At 40.3% G+C, this 16,325-nt stretch overlaps 1 protein-coding gene across 3 annotated transcripts in view; it reads right to left on the bottom strand.

Annotated features, from left to right (window-relative positions):
• Positions 1–16,325, bottom strand: part of SLC20A2 (solute carrier family 20 member 2) — a 103,108-nt gene that overhangs the window by 86,611 nt on the left and 172 nt on the right. Inside the window, exons 1-2 of one of the 3 annotated variants that reach the window (XM_060181616.1) lie at positions 10,843–16,131; positions 9,242–9,337 (exon numbers count right to left, since the gene is read on the bottom strand). The exons of 1 other annotated variant lie outside the window; for it this stretch is intronic. The gene's annotated coding sequence lies outside the window, so the exon portion shown is untranslated. Of the gene's footprint in view, positions 1–9,241; positions 9,338–10,842; positions 16,132–16,153; positions 16,297–16,325 lie in introns of those variants that run through there. One more of the 3 variants, XM_060181622.1, reaches the window with a different exon arrangement.

The raw sequence follows: 16,325 nt of genomic DNA, 5'->3' as shown, positions 1-16,325 counted from the left end.
CACCTGCAGGGGGAAAGCTTCCTGAGTGGTGAAGCAGGTCTGCCTGCGGGTGTCTCTCTGTCTCTCTCCCACACTATTTTCCCCTCCCCTCACAATTTCTGTCTGTCTCCATTCAAAATAAATAGTTTTTTAAAAATTAGAAAAAAGAGGCAGTCGGGCTGTAGCGCAGCGGGTTAAGCGCAGGTGGCGCAAAGCACAAGGACCAGCATAAGGATCCTGGTTCGAACCCCGGCTCCCCACCTGCAAGGGAATCCCTTCACAGGCGGTGAAGCAGGTCTGCAGGTGTCTATCTTTCTCTCCTCCTCTCTGTATTCCCCTCCTCTCTCCATTTCTCTGTCCTATCCAGCAATGACAACAACAATAATAACTACAACAATAAAACAACAAGGGCAACAAAAGGGAATAAATAAATAAAATAAATATTTAAAAAAAAATTAGAAAAAAGAAAACATGTCTCATAACATCAAATTCTGTCACCACTGGGGCTTCACTACTCTGACATAACTTTTTCAAACAGAAGGAACATGATACCCCAGTACCAAAGCTTTCTCCAATGCAGTAGAGGCTGGGTTTGGAGGTCATGGACATGACAAAGTACATGCACTACCCAGGTGAGCTATTTTGCCAGCCCCCAATAAAATTAAATTTAATTAGTAGATTACATAAGTAGTACCAAAGAATTCAGCATATGAAAGAGCCTTAATTTATTGAAATTTCACAATGATAGCTATGAACTGTTACTACTACTACCACTACCACTACCACTATTCTAAGGAGGGTATGGGAGATGGCTCAGCATACAGAATGCTTTGCATGCATGAGCTCCTAGGTTTAGTCTTCAACACTACCTCAAAAAGCAAAGAAAGGGCCAGCAAGACAGCTCACCTGGTTTGCTATGCATATGTCCCAGGCTCAAATTGTCCCCCACTGTACTAGAGAGCTTCATAGCTGTAGTATAAAGCTTTTACTTTTTTTTCTTTTACTTCTTCCTCTGTCTCTGTATATGAGTCAGCTCAGACTGCTGAAGGCCTCAGCCAACAACCAAGATAAAAACAACAAAGATAGACAAATAGAATGTGCGCACACACACACACACACACACACACACACACACACACACACACACTAGTGCCACAGCAGGTTAAGCACACATGGCCCGAAGCACAAGGACTAGATTAAGGATCCCAGTTCAAGCCCCTGGCTCCCCACCTGCATGGGGGTCGCTTCACAAGTGGTGAAGCAGGTCTGCAGGCATCTTTCTTTCCCCCTCCCCTCTCAATTTGTCTTATGCAATGACAGCAATAACAACAATGATAAACAACAATGGCAACAAAAGGAAAAAAATGGCCTTCAGGAGCAGTGGATCTATAGAGCAGGCATGGAACCCCATCGATAACCCTGGAGGCAAGAAAGGAAGAAAGAAAAAGGGAGGGATGGAGGGAAGGAGGGAGGGAGAGAGGGAGGAAGGAAGGAAGGGAGGAAGGGAGGAAGGAAGGAAGGAAGGAAGGAAGGAAGGAAGGAAGGAAGAGAAGTAGTTTCTCAAAGAACTAAAAAGACAAAACCAGTATCTCAGCTCATTTACATTACTTGCAACAATTTCCTAAAATCTCTAACTAAATCTCATGACTAAACTTGTTCACATGCTCAGTGATTATGGGGAATCATCCAGAGAGTACAAATGAAAGCTTCATTTCTAATCATAATCAGTTTAAAACCAAAGTTGAAGGGTAATACACCAAGTTTCCTCTTCTGTGAAAATGCAGGCTCCTGATCTACAAATGAAATGTCAGCGCAAATTAAGACTAGCCAAAAGTGTGAACTAAACTTACTTAAATCTCTTGATAATGATGACATTTTACATAAGGTGGGTTTAGAATTTTGACATTTATCAAAACTCTAGGTTGGTAGTTCTATTTCACTACCATTACTTTTAAATTACCCTGAATACAATCGTGTAACACATAAGATCATTTAATACGTCAGTCTGATCATGCTATGAATTAATGGACTCTTACAGTAAGGACAAACAACCACATCAAAAGAATTACTTTGTTTCAACCTAATGTTTACCTGACATCATGGTCTAGAACATTTTAAAGACTATTAATCTAGAAATTAATATGCACACTGGACCTGATAGCTCGCCATGTGAGGTACTGCCCAGCCCCCAAAAGGCTGATTTTATAACATATTCCAAAGCCTCTTTACCTAACAGATTTTATTCTACCTTTCTTGAAAACAGTCATGAAGATACAGTCCAATGATGCTGTCATTCTTACCAAAACTTCTGACACATTCTTGTCAAATATGCTTAAATGTAGCAAACATTTTAGTTTTTCCAATAATGGACTTGATTTGTGGAATGCCACAGCCATCCCTGAGATCTCTAGCAAACAGATCCAGCTAAAAGAGTTGCTAACATAAAAAAAAAAAAAAGGGAAGGAGGTTTAACTAAACGTTAATTTTCTTAAAAGTAACAAAGGAAAAATTTTAATTCCAAGAATTCTAAACAGAGTATTTCTGTATATCATAATGAGTAAGACTATGTTCCTAAGCCAGTATCTGCTGGCTGTTTACATCTAGAAGTTCTAAACAGTAATTGAGTAACTGCCACATTGGAGCTGCAGTTAAATTATTTACTGGTTGTCAGCAAAGTCATGGTGTATTCTGTTTCTCTATACCAAAATATGTCATGACTTCCAATAACCCAGTAATTTTACAATTAGTCACCATTTCAAAGGGAAGGCATTGAATACTTTAACAAGGTAACACTTAACTTCCCACAGGTAAGAAGGCATATTATAGCAAATATTTCAAAGTCAGAATTTACATATGTAAGTGTATATAATGCACATATAAGTAGTATAGACTAGGTACGTGCACATATGAATTTAAGTTTTCTACTTATGTTCCCTAATCAATTACCAGTTTTCAGAAAGAATATACCACACCAGGGCTGAGTGATGGCACACTTGGTTGAGCACACATTACCATGTGCAAGGATCAGGGTTCAAACTGATTCCCACCAGCAGGGGAGAAACTTTGCAAGTAGTAAAGCAATGTTGTAGAGGTTGTCTTTCTCTCCCCCTCTAATCTGTTTCTATCCAATAAATGAATAAATAATAAATGTTTTAAAAACATACTACACTTTGCTTATCTCTATGGTCCAAGAATATAGTCCTATGTTAGTAGTTTAAACGTAGAACTGTAGTTCTGATGTTTTCACAAGCTGGCCGTGGATGGGGAATACTACTCTCTTAAAAAGTAATATTAGTATTCTAGAATGTCACTCTAATTTTTTTTTCTTAAATTTGTCATCTTTATTTACTGTATAGAGACAGCCACAAATCAGAGGGAAGGGGGTGACAGAGGGTGAGAAACAGAGAGACAACCTACAGCCCTGCTTTCACCACTTGTAAAGCGTTTCCCCTGCAGGTGAGGACTGGGGGCTCGAACCCAGGTCCCTCAGCATTGTAATACATGCACTCAACCAGGTGTGCCACCACCTGCCCCCCCTTTAAAAAATTTTGTTAATCTTTATTTATTGGATAGAGACAGACAGAAATCAAGAAGGAGAGGGGTGATAGGGAGAGAGACAGAGAGACAATTACTCTGATTCTTAAAAGCAGAACTCAATTATGGATCGTGAACGACTAAGAAACTCAACAACCTCTATCAAAATTAGAGAAGGCTCAAGTAGAAAGAATATTCACTATGATCTACCTCAAAATAATTGTAGGGTCATTCTTAACATCTTATTGAAATACTGTGCGTTATACAGGGCTTAGCCTTTTTTAAAAATTTATTTATTTTCCCTTTTGTTGCCCTTGTTGTTTTATTGTAATTATTGTTATTGTTATTGATGTCGTCATTGTTGGATAGGACAGAGAGAAATGGAGAGGAGGGGAAGACAGAGAGGGGTGAAAGACACCTGCAGACCTGCTTCACCGCTTGTGAAGCGATTTCTCTGCAAGTGGGGAGCCAGGGGCTCGAACCTGGATCCTTCTGCCGGTCCACCTGCGCCTAACCCTTTTTAACAAAGCTACTGTTCACTTCATTCATCTACCTCCAGGAGTTCATATACACTATAGAAAACTAAAGAATACTGATCCAACAATACCATTCCTAAGCATATATCCAAAGGACAAAAAGCACTAATGTGAAAGGATCTATATGCCTTTATGTACACAGATGCACTATTCACAATGGTCAAAATATAGAAACAGCCTAAATGCTCAAGGACAGATGACTGGAAACAGAAATTGTGGGGTATATTAAATGGAATACTATTCTGCCACGAAAAAGGTGAGACTATATCACTTGAGTGGAACTAGAGGTGATTATATCAAGTGAAATGAGGTGAAAGCCAACTGCCAGATGGCTTCATTCATATATGAAATAGAGACAACTAAAGCAAACAAACTTACCAAAAAAATAGTAACCAGCTATCTCAGACTCTAAAGACTATGGTGGTTACCAGAGGACAGGGATGGGAGGGGAATGAAATAGAAACTTTTGGTGGTAGGTGAAAAACACACACACACACACACACACACACACACACACACCCTCTATCTAAACCTATACTTTGGAAAACTTTTTTTTAATTTTGTAAACCAGTGTTAAACCAATAACAATAATGTCAGGGAATAGAAATCATCGACACCATTGAATAAAGGTTTGCCAAGGAGCTATCTTTTTTTATTGCAGTATGACTAAAGAGTTCAAAGAGCAAGGACATAAAATTTATACGTGTTTCACTTAAGAACCTTACAGGGTCAACTGTTAATGGCATTGTGAGAATGTCACTGTATAATTGCATAACAGCACAGGTTAATATTTAGAGGTGCATCAAGTTTCTCAAAGTAAAATGAATATTTACAAAATTAACTTTCTGTATTCTTACACACTAAATCAAGGTCTAAGAACCTAATAGTAATTATGCAAATACATGACCTAGCACTAAAACTAACTAACAGAATGACTGACAATCACTATGAGGGACCTTTTACCTAATAAATGTGGTTATGATGTTAGTTTTCCTTGCAGTTCTAGAAACTGCTTGTGAGTTATTTACCTTTCCTTGACCACCTTCCACCCACGGTTAACCAACCCCAAACTTTCTCTGGAGGTTTTCTTTAATCTATCTTTGCCTCTCCTACCTTTTTCCCCTCCTTCATTTATTTCATAGCTAGAAAGAAAGGGAAAAAGAGAGGACGAGGGAGAGGAAAAGGTACCACAGCACCTAAGCTTCCTTCAATGTGGGAGGGACTAGGCCCCAACTTGTCTCATACACATAGCAAAGTAGCACACTTTTAATTTTTTTTTTCAAGAAAAGGAAGTGAGTTTAAGTGTCATGAACTTTTAAATGAGGAGTTAAAATGAGAGAACAACTACCCTGGTTCTCTCTGAAGCAATTATTAGTCTTCTAGAATATCACTCAATTCTTAGAAGCAGAAAATGCAGGAAGCTTAAAGTTCCAAGAAAAATTAATCATATTTGATTCATTACCTTGACTACCCAGGAAATACACAGCAAAGATCTGTACTCTATGCAAATACTGACAACAAATCCATTCTGTGTAGTACCTACCACCCCAGGACAAAAAAAAAATTTTAAAAATAATTTTAGAAATGAAAGCCCAAATGAATACTTAAGAACAGAAAGACAGCAACAGACATCTACAGATAAAAAGAACAGAGGCAGCCAAACACACAGGTCAGTGAGCTACCCACAAAGAAGTGCCCGGGTGGTGAAAGAGTAACCACTAACAGAGGATGAAAGAGGAATGAATGAAAGGGGAGAACGGAAGTGGAAGAAGCCAGGGGTGAGACAGACAGAGCTTGAGATGACAGAAGCTGAGTTATGAGAGATAAGAACAAGACTAGAGTGACAGGACAGGAGGAAGACACACACCCAGGGAAGTAGAGAGTAAAGGGAACAGAAAGCATTTTTCTTTTTTCTCTCTTTCTGTGCTGAGAATGATCCCGGAGCTTGTTACCTGTACAATATCACCAAAGTGACTTCTCAAGCAAAAATTTTCATTTGTTATTTTAGAGAAAAAGTATTGAGAAGGAGACACAGAGGAAAGGGAGAGAGGGAGAAGGAGGGAGGGAGGGAGGGGGAGAGAGAGAAGGAGGGAGGGAGGGAGAGAGGGAAAGAGAGACAGGCAGGCAGACAGACAGAGACACACTACAGCATGGCTTCATCCTCCAGGAATCTACTCTCCTGATGCTGCTCCAAAGTCCCAGGTTTAACTCCCTATAAGCCAGAGCTAAAGCAACTTTGGAAAAAAAAAAAAAAAAAAAAGAGGAGGAGGAGGAGGAAGAGAAGGTCAAGAAGAGAGAGGAGGAGGAGAAAAGCTGAATTGCAGACAACACAGAAATGGCAAAACACAAAAGCACCAAACAAAAAATTCTCACCAGATAATAAAAATGTAAAAGTGAGACCAGGTTACAAGTAAGGCTGAGTACCCCGCAAAGTGACACAGTGCAGAAAGTGCTGAACTCTCGGGCACGAGGCCTTGAGTTCAATCTCTAGCACAGCAAGTGCCAGATTGAGGCTCTGGTTCTCTCTCTGCTCCTCCTCCCTCTTTGTCTCTCACTCAATCACACTATTAAAAGAAAAAAAAAAAAGCAGAAATGGGGGAAAAGATAAAGTAAAAAAGGTTTAGTGAAGAGAGATACGACAGGGCCTACAAAATAGCTCACCTGGATAGTGTGCCCGTTTTACCACGTGGGCAACCTAGATTCAAGTCCAGCCCTAGCACCATGGAGAAAATTCCACTTCTATGGTGCTTCTTCCCTTTGTCTTTCTCTATATGAAAAAAATAAGCCCAGAACTGTGAGGCCCCAGCAACAACAAACTAAATAAATAGGACTTCAGATATTCTATTAAATTTAGCAACTAGTCTTTTGCCTGTTTCTCTCTATGGAATAAAATGTGGCTTCCTCAGTTTACAGAGGAACATTATTGATGAGATCAACTAACTTAAAGTTTTAAAAAGTGGGAGTTGGGCGGGTTAAGCACAGGTGGTGCAAAGCACAAGGACCAGCATAAGGATCCCGGTTCGAGCCCCCGGCTCCCCACCTGCAGGGGAGTCGCTTCACAGGTGGTGAAGCAGGTCAGCAGGTGTCTGTCTTTCTCTCCATCTCTCTCCCCCTCCACTCTCAATTTCTCTCTGTCCTATCTAACAACGACAACATCAATAACAACAACAACTACAACAACTGAAAAACAACAAGGGCAACAAAAGCAAAAACAAATATAAAAAAAAAGTTTTAAAAAGTGTTTAAAGAATAAAAATTAACACCAGTTAATTCTCATACCTCTAATCCAGACTAATTTTCATACTGACAGCATGTACATATCCATTATGATCTGATGATAGACTGCTTCGTTAATTATAAAAGCTTTCTCTGTGTTGAGTGTATGTACTTATCTGTATTTAAAGAACTTCCTGCTCTTGTGGTCTGGGAGATGGCTCAGTGGATAAAGCACTGAACTTTCAAGCATGAGGTCCTGAGTTCAAGCCCCAACAGTACATGTACCAGGGTGATAGCTGGTTCTTTCCCTCTCCTATCCTTCTCATTAATAAAAACAAAATCTTAAAAAAAAAAGAACATCCTGCTCCTTATTACCCTCCCCACCCCTCCTTTACAAAAACCAGAAAGAATGGGGCCAGAGCACTCACTAGGCAGGGCCTTGTCTAAGTGGCCCAGATCTGAGTCCCAATATCACAAGAAAATGTCACTGCACAAGGGGAAACTCTAGAGCTGAAACATCTCTGTTTCAACTTGGATGAGACACCTGGAGTAGTGAAACAGCCCATGTAGGTAGCCTCTGGTCTGTAAGAAAGGAAGGAGGAGAAGGGAAGAAGAGGGAGAAAAAGAGAAGGAGAAGAAGAAAAAGGAAAAGGAAAAGGAAAGAAGGCAACATTTATATCAATGTTGCTAAAAAACAGTTTGATAGAGCTCTAAAACAATAAGGGTTAAAGGGTTGGAATTTCTATAATCCATGCTGCTCTGGTCTTCTAGATAAATGGAATCAGAATATAGATATGACCCTTTACTTTCACAAAGAAGCAGCAGAAGAAATGAAAATATTAAACAAGATCTTAGTTCATAATAAAGAAAAAAAACTCTGAGAAAGAGTGGAATCATTTTATCCTGTGTATTTGTATGTACATAATCAGGGGCTTCCATGTGCAGGATTTCAACACTCCAGGTTACTTTTTACTTTTTCTATTTAGATAGAGCTAGAGAGAGGGAGTGACACCACAGCAAAATCTTCCTCCACTGCCATAGCACCTTCTTCTATGTGGACGTGCGACCAAATCTGGGTCATACACCTGGCAATGGAGGTACCCTACCTGGGAACTATCTCTCCCGTCCGATTCTATTTTTGATCCTAGTAGACATTCTAGGATAGAAAAACAACCACACCAAAGTTCTATTTATGAAACTATCATTCTTACTTTTAAAATGAAAGACTATGCAACCCAGGAGATGGTGCAGCAGATAAAGTGAGGTCTCAAATTGGATCCTTAGCATCAAATATATCAGAATGACTGATACTTTCGTTCTCTCTCCACTACCCACCCCAATAAACAAACAAATAAATAAATCTTTTTAAGAAATGAAAGAATATAGACATCAGATCATCAAAAAAAAAAAAAAAACAACCTGCAAGACAAAAGCTCAACATCTACAATGGCTAGCAACAGAGAAAGGAAGGCAAATCTCAAAAGTTGAAAAGACTGTGAAACATGTAGCAGTAAGTTTTTATAAACAAATTACACTGCATCCTTCAGAAATAGCCAATGAAAGTCAGTTTCTGGAGGCCAACATCCCAAAGAATGGTTCCGATTTCTCCCATTGTGCCTACTATTTCTCTACCCAAACAGAATGAAACTCTGATGACAGATTACCAAAGAAGGAAATAATTCAAAGACTATATACAAAAGCAGAGATTAACAAAGATAATACAAAAAAATACGTTAAAGTCTTGTCACTTATATTTTCAGATTTATCTTCTTTCAAGATGCCCAAAAGTCCTAAGTTGCACTGGGGACCATTCTTGAAATTTGCCTTTTCTTCATTTTTAAAAATCATTCTTCCACTAATATCTTTATGAGTCATTTGACCAAGTAGTCCATTTACAGGCATCGGGCATGTTAATATTTACTTCTGGAAATGGCTGCTGTTCCACAGGCTGTAGAAGACTTCTTGATTGAACAAACCTGGTTCTTTGGTCTTTATTGAGAACATGCTGAAATGAAGATTTTCCCTTACAGTCAACAGGGAAGCCAAATTGTTCTGTTTCCACAATAAGATGCCTAAGAGGGAAAAAAAAAAAAAAAGAAATCAACCAACTTAAAAACATATAAAACTCTAACAAAAAAGTACAATACTGTATTATATTTCAGGTATGACTGAAAATTATTAAAATAAGTTAAATATTAAAAATAAGCAGGTGGGGCTTAGTGGTAGAGTTAATTTAAAAAACACTATGTATGCATAAGGCCCTGGGTTGGTTCAGGGAATCAAAGATAAGTAACTAAATAAAAACAAGTGATTCAAATTCATCTTTCAGTTTTACTTGAAATACATTACAATTTAAAAAAATTAAAAGACCACAAGGTACATAAGAAAAATACTGCAATAACTGCTAATTGTTGAAATTATTTTGACCTTTACTATGGCCACAATAGGAGATGAGCTTTTGAGAACAACACTATTTTAGTCATTCATATTTTACTTGGAAATGGTTGAATAAGATGATTTATATTCAGCTATAAAATGAGCCACTGAAGTGATTACCTGGAAAATTTCTTTCAGTCATAAAACTCTGAAAGTGCTTATCATAAAATTCTGAAATTACTTATTTATCTGATGGTAAAATTTTGCTTCAACTGCACTAGCTGTAGTCAGGTCATTTTAACTTTGCCCCAGTATTCTCATGTGTAAAATAAAGGGCTGGTTCTTCTCATGGGGGTGGGGGAGTGTACTAGAATCACTAGATGGTGGTTTAATATACAGATGGCCAGGTGCCCAGCTTCATCTATAAGGAATCTCAATCTCTGGATTAGATTTTGGCACCTGTTACTTTTATAATAAGTCTCAGATCATCTGTCATGCACACTCCTGAGAAACCACCATGCTAGCTAATGGTCAACATGCAGCTCTACAGTCCAAACATCATCAAATGGGACAGCAGAGATTTCATTAAGCTATCCCTCTTCTCTAACCTCCCTTAAGGAGAAGAGGCTGGGGAGTCGGGCTGTAGTGCAGCGGGTTAAGTGCAGGTGGCGCAAAGCACAAGGACCGGCATAAGGATCCCGGTTCGAACCCCGGCTCCCCACCTGCAGGGGAGTCGCTTCACAGGCGGTGAAGCAGGTCTGCAGGTGTCTTTCTTTCTCTCCTCCTCTCTGTCTTCCCCTACTCTCTCCATTTCTCTCTGTCCTATCCAACAACGACAACAACAATAATAACTACAACAATAAAACAACAAGGGCAACAACAGGGAATAAATAAATAAATAAATAAAAATTTTAAAAAAATTTTTAAAAAAAAAAGAGAAGAGGCTGAAATTAAGATTGAGGCTGCTGTGCCAACTAGATAAATGATTCAATATAGATTATTTTTAACTCGTATTTTTACAAAAATCCTCTCACTGGATCTTTAGACAACTGTAGAGCAATGCTCGTAATTACCCCAAAATATGTGATGTCCCAATGACATTTCTTCACTGACTCAGATTATAAAAACCACCCCCCAAAGAAAACAACACGACCCTCTACCTCTATTGAGCAGAAACAATGAGTAGCAGAGAGTACTATACCTGCAGAGAGTGTGTTCTCCCCAGCTGCTAACCAGGTTTGTGTCATGCTTCATTCATTCAAGGCACTTCCTCAAACTCTGGTTCCTGGACAGTGGTGTGGAGGTGAGTCACCTATCTGCAGAATCACTTTGATTGAGTAGTTCCGTTGATGCCCAGCGGCACCTGCTCCCAGATAGTATCGCCAGCTCCCCAGTAAAGGAGATAAGGAACTGGGCTTTCAGAGAATACAATGTTTCTTCATTTGCTGGAGTGTGTAGGCCCTCATCTAATTCCACACAGCTTCAGAGCCTTCATGCCAGGTTTCCCACCAAGTCAAAGACACCCCCCTCCCCCCCCACACCAACTGTTACATTACTTGCACTTAAGAACCGTCCTGACCTCAATATTGTTCTCTACTGCCCAAGACAAGTGGAAAACGTGAAACAGAATTACATATAAGAACAAATCAAAGGAATGAATGTGCACAAGAAACAATTTTCAGTGACACACATTCTAGGAATTTATTATCAGGAGAGGTCTAGATCTAGTCAGTGTTTAAAAAGAAAAGTGGTAACATATCAAGTTATCATTCAATATTATTCTATTTACCATACTTTTTTTTATTTTATTACCAGAGCACAACTCAGCTCAGGCTTATGGTAGTGCAGGGGATTAAATCCGGGACTTTATAGAACCTCGGTCGTAAAAGTCTTTCTGAATAATTGCTGTGCCATCACCCCTGCCCTGGCTTCCTTTTTTTCATGCTAAATTCCTAACATTGACAGTCATTGTCCCATGCCCTGTTCCACTGTCCCAGTCCTGAATCACTGTTCTAGAATTCAGTACCTATAAAGCTATAATCCTCACTAGCTTTGAGATACAAAGTTCAGATCCTTTCCCTTTGCCTTTAATCATCGTGAAATGCAGTGTCCTCTCAACCTCTTCTATCTGGAAACTCATTCTCTTTCTGCAGCTGAGACACTGAAATTTTTTAAGATACTTTGAAATTTGAAAAAGAGCACCTTTTAAAGCTGAAAAAAGCAGCATCAACTTCAAAAATCTTTTCTCTGTCTTCCACAAAGAAACCACAATGACTCAGGAGCCAGACTGCCTGGGTTCACATGCCCCCTCTCTGTGACTAACTTAATTACCATGCTGTACCTCAGTTTCCTCACTTCAAAAGATGTGACTAAATCTATTTCAATGGGTTATTGTGAGAGTAAAATAAATTAACATGTAATGGCAATGGCACAATCTGCCATGTTTTAAATATGGTATAAATATTAGCTATTATTGCTAGCCATTTCACCCCAAATCCTCCTATTGCTTAACGCACACACAAAAAGGCTCTAGGAAAATTCTATTTGCAGACAGGGACCAAATCTTGAATATTTCAATGTTTCCCCTATTGTATCTAATACTCAATCAACCTCCTACCTATATATTATTACACTGGATGAACAAGGAAGTTCTCAAAAAGGGCACTGTATAATTGTAACACATTTTGGGTGGAACAAAACACAGGAAACATTTAATATAAACTCATAAAGGATGAGCCAAAGTGTGTGGTACTAAACAGCTAACATTCAAAGGGCTATCATGCCTGTAATGAGGGTAGGGCATAAGCGGCCCTGCCCAGAAAGGTTAAGTGGAATCTTCACTAGTAGGAAGAAGAGAAAAAAGGATTCTCGTGTATTTTTGTTCATCCCATAAATATTTATTGCTTCCTCATGTTAGGCTCTGTTCAAGGTTCTACAGACAATGGTGCTAAGTGAAACAGAGAAGGTCGCTGTACTCCAGAAGCTTAAAGGCATTCCACGTGAAAGGCAAGTATTGGAGAATGAAACAAAAGGGGTTTGTCTGCTTCTCCGACAAAACACATCTTAAATGCCTTGCAAGCATTAAATACCTTATAAGAAGCAGCCAAAACTGGCGCTATGTCCACTTTGGTTTTGCAACAACAAGCATACAGAAATGGCTGTTACGAAAAATTCACCAGCTTTTCGTTTATCATATTCTAAGTATGTTCCACTGCTTTATACAGCACATTAAAAGGATATTTTCCCAGGTTGGAGAGATAGTTCACTGGGCAGGGTGCCTACAATGCAATGCCTGAAACCATGGTTTGAGGCCCAGCACCACATGGGAGATGCTATGGCAACAGAGAAAGCATCAATGCTATGGTGTCACTCTCTCCACCTGAATAAATAATAACAACAACAACAACAAAAGTAACCCAACATTTATCCAAACGACATGAAAACACTAATTTAAAGGGACATATACTCCCCTATGTTCACAGCAGTATTATTCATAGTAGACAGAGTGGAAGCGGCCTAAATGCTCATTGACAGGTGACTAGATGGAGAAGTTATGGGATATATACTCCATGAAATACTACTCTGCACTGGAAAAAGATATTATGTCTTTTGGGACAAATTGTATGGAACTGGAGATGAGTACACTTAGAGAAATAAATAGAAGTCAAAGACAATTATCAATGGTTTCACTCAGGTGGAATCTAGAGAATTGAAACATATGAACTTTAAAAGAAAACAAAGGAAACTGTCTCTAAGATTTTGTGAGAATTACTGTAGTAATCACTGGGGTTGTGGGGGCACAGAACTTTGATCATAGGTAGGCAAAGTGTGGAACTACATATCCTGGAATCTTACTTTTGTAAACCACTATTAAACACACACACACACACACACACACACACACACACACACACACACACACAGGCCCAGAGTGGTGAAATCAAGCATGTGCAAGTCCCCGGGTCCACCAAAAATAAAAAAAAAATAATTTTTTAAAAAAGGATATTGTCCAGGGAGCAAGGAAGATGGTTGTTCTACATGTACACAGCAGAGTTTGAGCCCTTACACACACAGGCACACCATGGATGGCACTGGCAGCGCTCCCTGGATGGTGGAGCTGTGGTGTCTCCTCTCTAAGAAAAAAAGGGGGGGGGGGGGCTCAAGGAGGGGACAGGGCCAGGAAGCTGCTCAATGGTATCACACATAACACAAGGTCATCAGTTCATTCTCCAAGTCACATTAAAAAAAAAAAAAAGGATATTCTTATTACTTCTGGACACACATAAATGATTGATAAATACAATAAATTTTATTGGAATGGTTTTCATGTGGGAGACCCAATTCCAAATTTTGCCCACAAATTTTGTTTATATAGTCCTGTGACTCTTCTTCCCTTCTTTATTTCATCTATGAATGGGTACCCACCAATATCAAATATCTACTAGGAAAAGTGCATGCCGACAGTTGGCAGAGGCAAAAATCGGTAAACAGTGGTGAAAAGTTTTCCAAAAAACATACACCTTTTTCTTCTGACATCCTTCCTTTACTGGTAATTCTCCACCCATCTCCACCCCAAAGAGAATGCCTCCAGGTAAAGAAACCTTATAAATACTACCTGGCTAAGCATTCTTAATGGAATCAGAAGACAGATTAAATCAATTATTTTCCAGCCAATAATGGTACACTTCCCGTCTCATTCTTTCCAGTCCTTTTCAACTTCTACTATTCTCACAAGATGTAGCCCACCATCATTCTTATTATGCCTGTACAAACCATTTTAGGGAGAGAAAAGCCAAAATAACTGTATTAAGGAAGTCAAAACAGCTTAGTTGAATCCTATTGCAAACTTAACTGGCTAATATACCAATCACTGGATTAAAAACAGAATGCTTCAGATACTTAAAGGCAAGCTAGAAAAGTAGGAAGAATCCCCACAATGTGGGTATTCTCACATTTATATTTCCAAGAATGTTAATGGGAGCCACTCTACTGCTTTTTCTTGCCTTGACTAGGCATTGGAAAATTGGTCTTCGTGGTTCATTAAGTCACTAGTTTGTCCTTACTTAGAAATTAGAAACTGAATTTGAAAGAAGGAGTCTTTAGAAAGGGCCATGAAGGCTTTCCCAACACTTATCTTCTACCAATGTTCTGGCATAGCTTGCTCATTGGGTGAGAATATTATGTAATGGGAACGTTGATAAATATGACACACAAGGCTTTAGAAATCACTGAATACGCAATAAATTGCAGCTCCATGCATTTTTAAAGCTACCTTCCAACTTGAAAAACACATCCGTTTACTTATCGAGGTCATTTTACACACCAATACCTTTTATTTCACAAAAACAGAAACAAGTGTTTAATGTATACAGTCTACATTTGCACACATCAAACTCTTGTACTCCACTACCTCTGAATAACTTATTAGAAAAAAAAAAAAAGTTATCCCTAAAGATCACAAAAGGTAAAAGGAGAGTGGACCATTTGGCACAAATCTGGGAAAACAAGCACTATTAAACATCGCTTATTACTGTTCCTACTGCCCCAACTAAATGACTTAAAAAAAAAAAGACATAGTAACTACTGATTACAATACTATAAAGTCAGGTCATTGTATCAAGCGATGGCTCTCCATCTAGACCAAAGTATGTTCAATTAACAGGAAGCTCAACGCGGGCATTTGGGGCAGTCTCGGACCATCAATCCTTCGCTCTGATCTCTGCTCATCCTTCCTCCGCTCCCGGTCCAGGTCCAGCAAGGATTTTTGAATCAGCAGCCGGCTGATGCCAGAAAACCAGCTCAAAACAGGGAACAGCACTTGGGTAAGTGGCCGCTCAGGTATCCGGGAGGCTGCAGCAATGACTGAAAACCTGCCGGCTGCCACCCGGGCGCCGAGCACCTCCAGACACCCAGCTGCTACCTGTCTGTCGGTCTGTCTGTGGCCGGGAAGCACGTGGTTCCCGCCCGTGTATGCACGCGCGCACATGTCAACACCGCGCTCCCTCCAGCAGGTTAAGACCTCCGCTTCCCACCACCCAGACATCCTAAGACGCTCCCACTTTTGGAGGGAAAAAAAAAAAAAAAAAACCTTTCAACCATCCCCGCCATGCATCCTTTTTTTTATGACAGAGAAAAAGGAGGAGGAGAAACGGCTTGGAAAGCACGTGCTTTCCCCCCCCCCTCGCAAATATTAAAAGTAATCTTATGCATTCGTTACCGAGAGAGAAACGGAAGGAAAGGAAGACAGGAGAAAGAGAAGGGAGGGAGAAAGGAAGGAAGGAGCAAAGAAAGGGGCATCTCCCTGATTTTCCAGTTCAGTCTCACTCCCAGGACAGAGCGCGACCGCCCCTCCGCCGCCCCGCGCGCCCGTGGCGCAAGGACCCGAGCGGCCGCAGCCCCTGGGGAGCGCCCGGTTGCCGCCGTTTCCCGCCCGGCGCTGAGTCGCCTCACAGGACCCACGTGGGCTTCCGGGAGGAGGCGGCGAGACCCCCCGCCGGCGCAGCCCGCCACACCTCACGCGGGGACACCGGCCCGGGTCGGAGCGCGGGGGCGGGGCCAGCGGTGACGCGCCGGGGAGGGGGTGTAGGGGAACCCGGCTCCACTCACGCGCCCGGGGGCGGCACCGGGGCCGTCGCGGCGTTTCTCCCGTTCAAGAAAAAAAAAAAAAAAAACCTAAGCGGGGCG

This window comes from Erinaceus europaeus, chromosome 2 (assembly GCF_950295315.1).
Source record: "Erinaceus europaeus chromosome 2, mEriEur2.1, whole genome shotgun sequence".
Classification (NCBI taxonomy): Eukaryota; Metazoa; Chordata; class Mammalia; order Eulipotyphla; family Erinaceidae; genus Erinaceus; species Erinaceus europaeus.
This window is presented reverse-complemented; position numbering and strand designations above follow the sequence as displayed.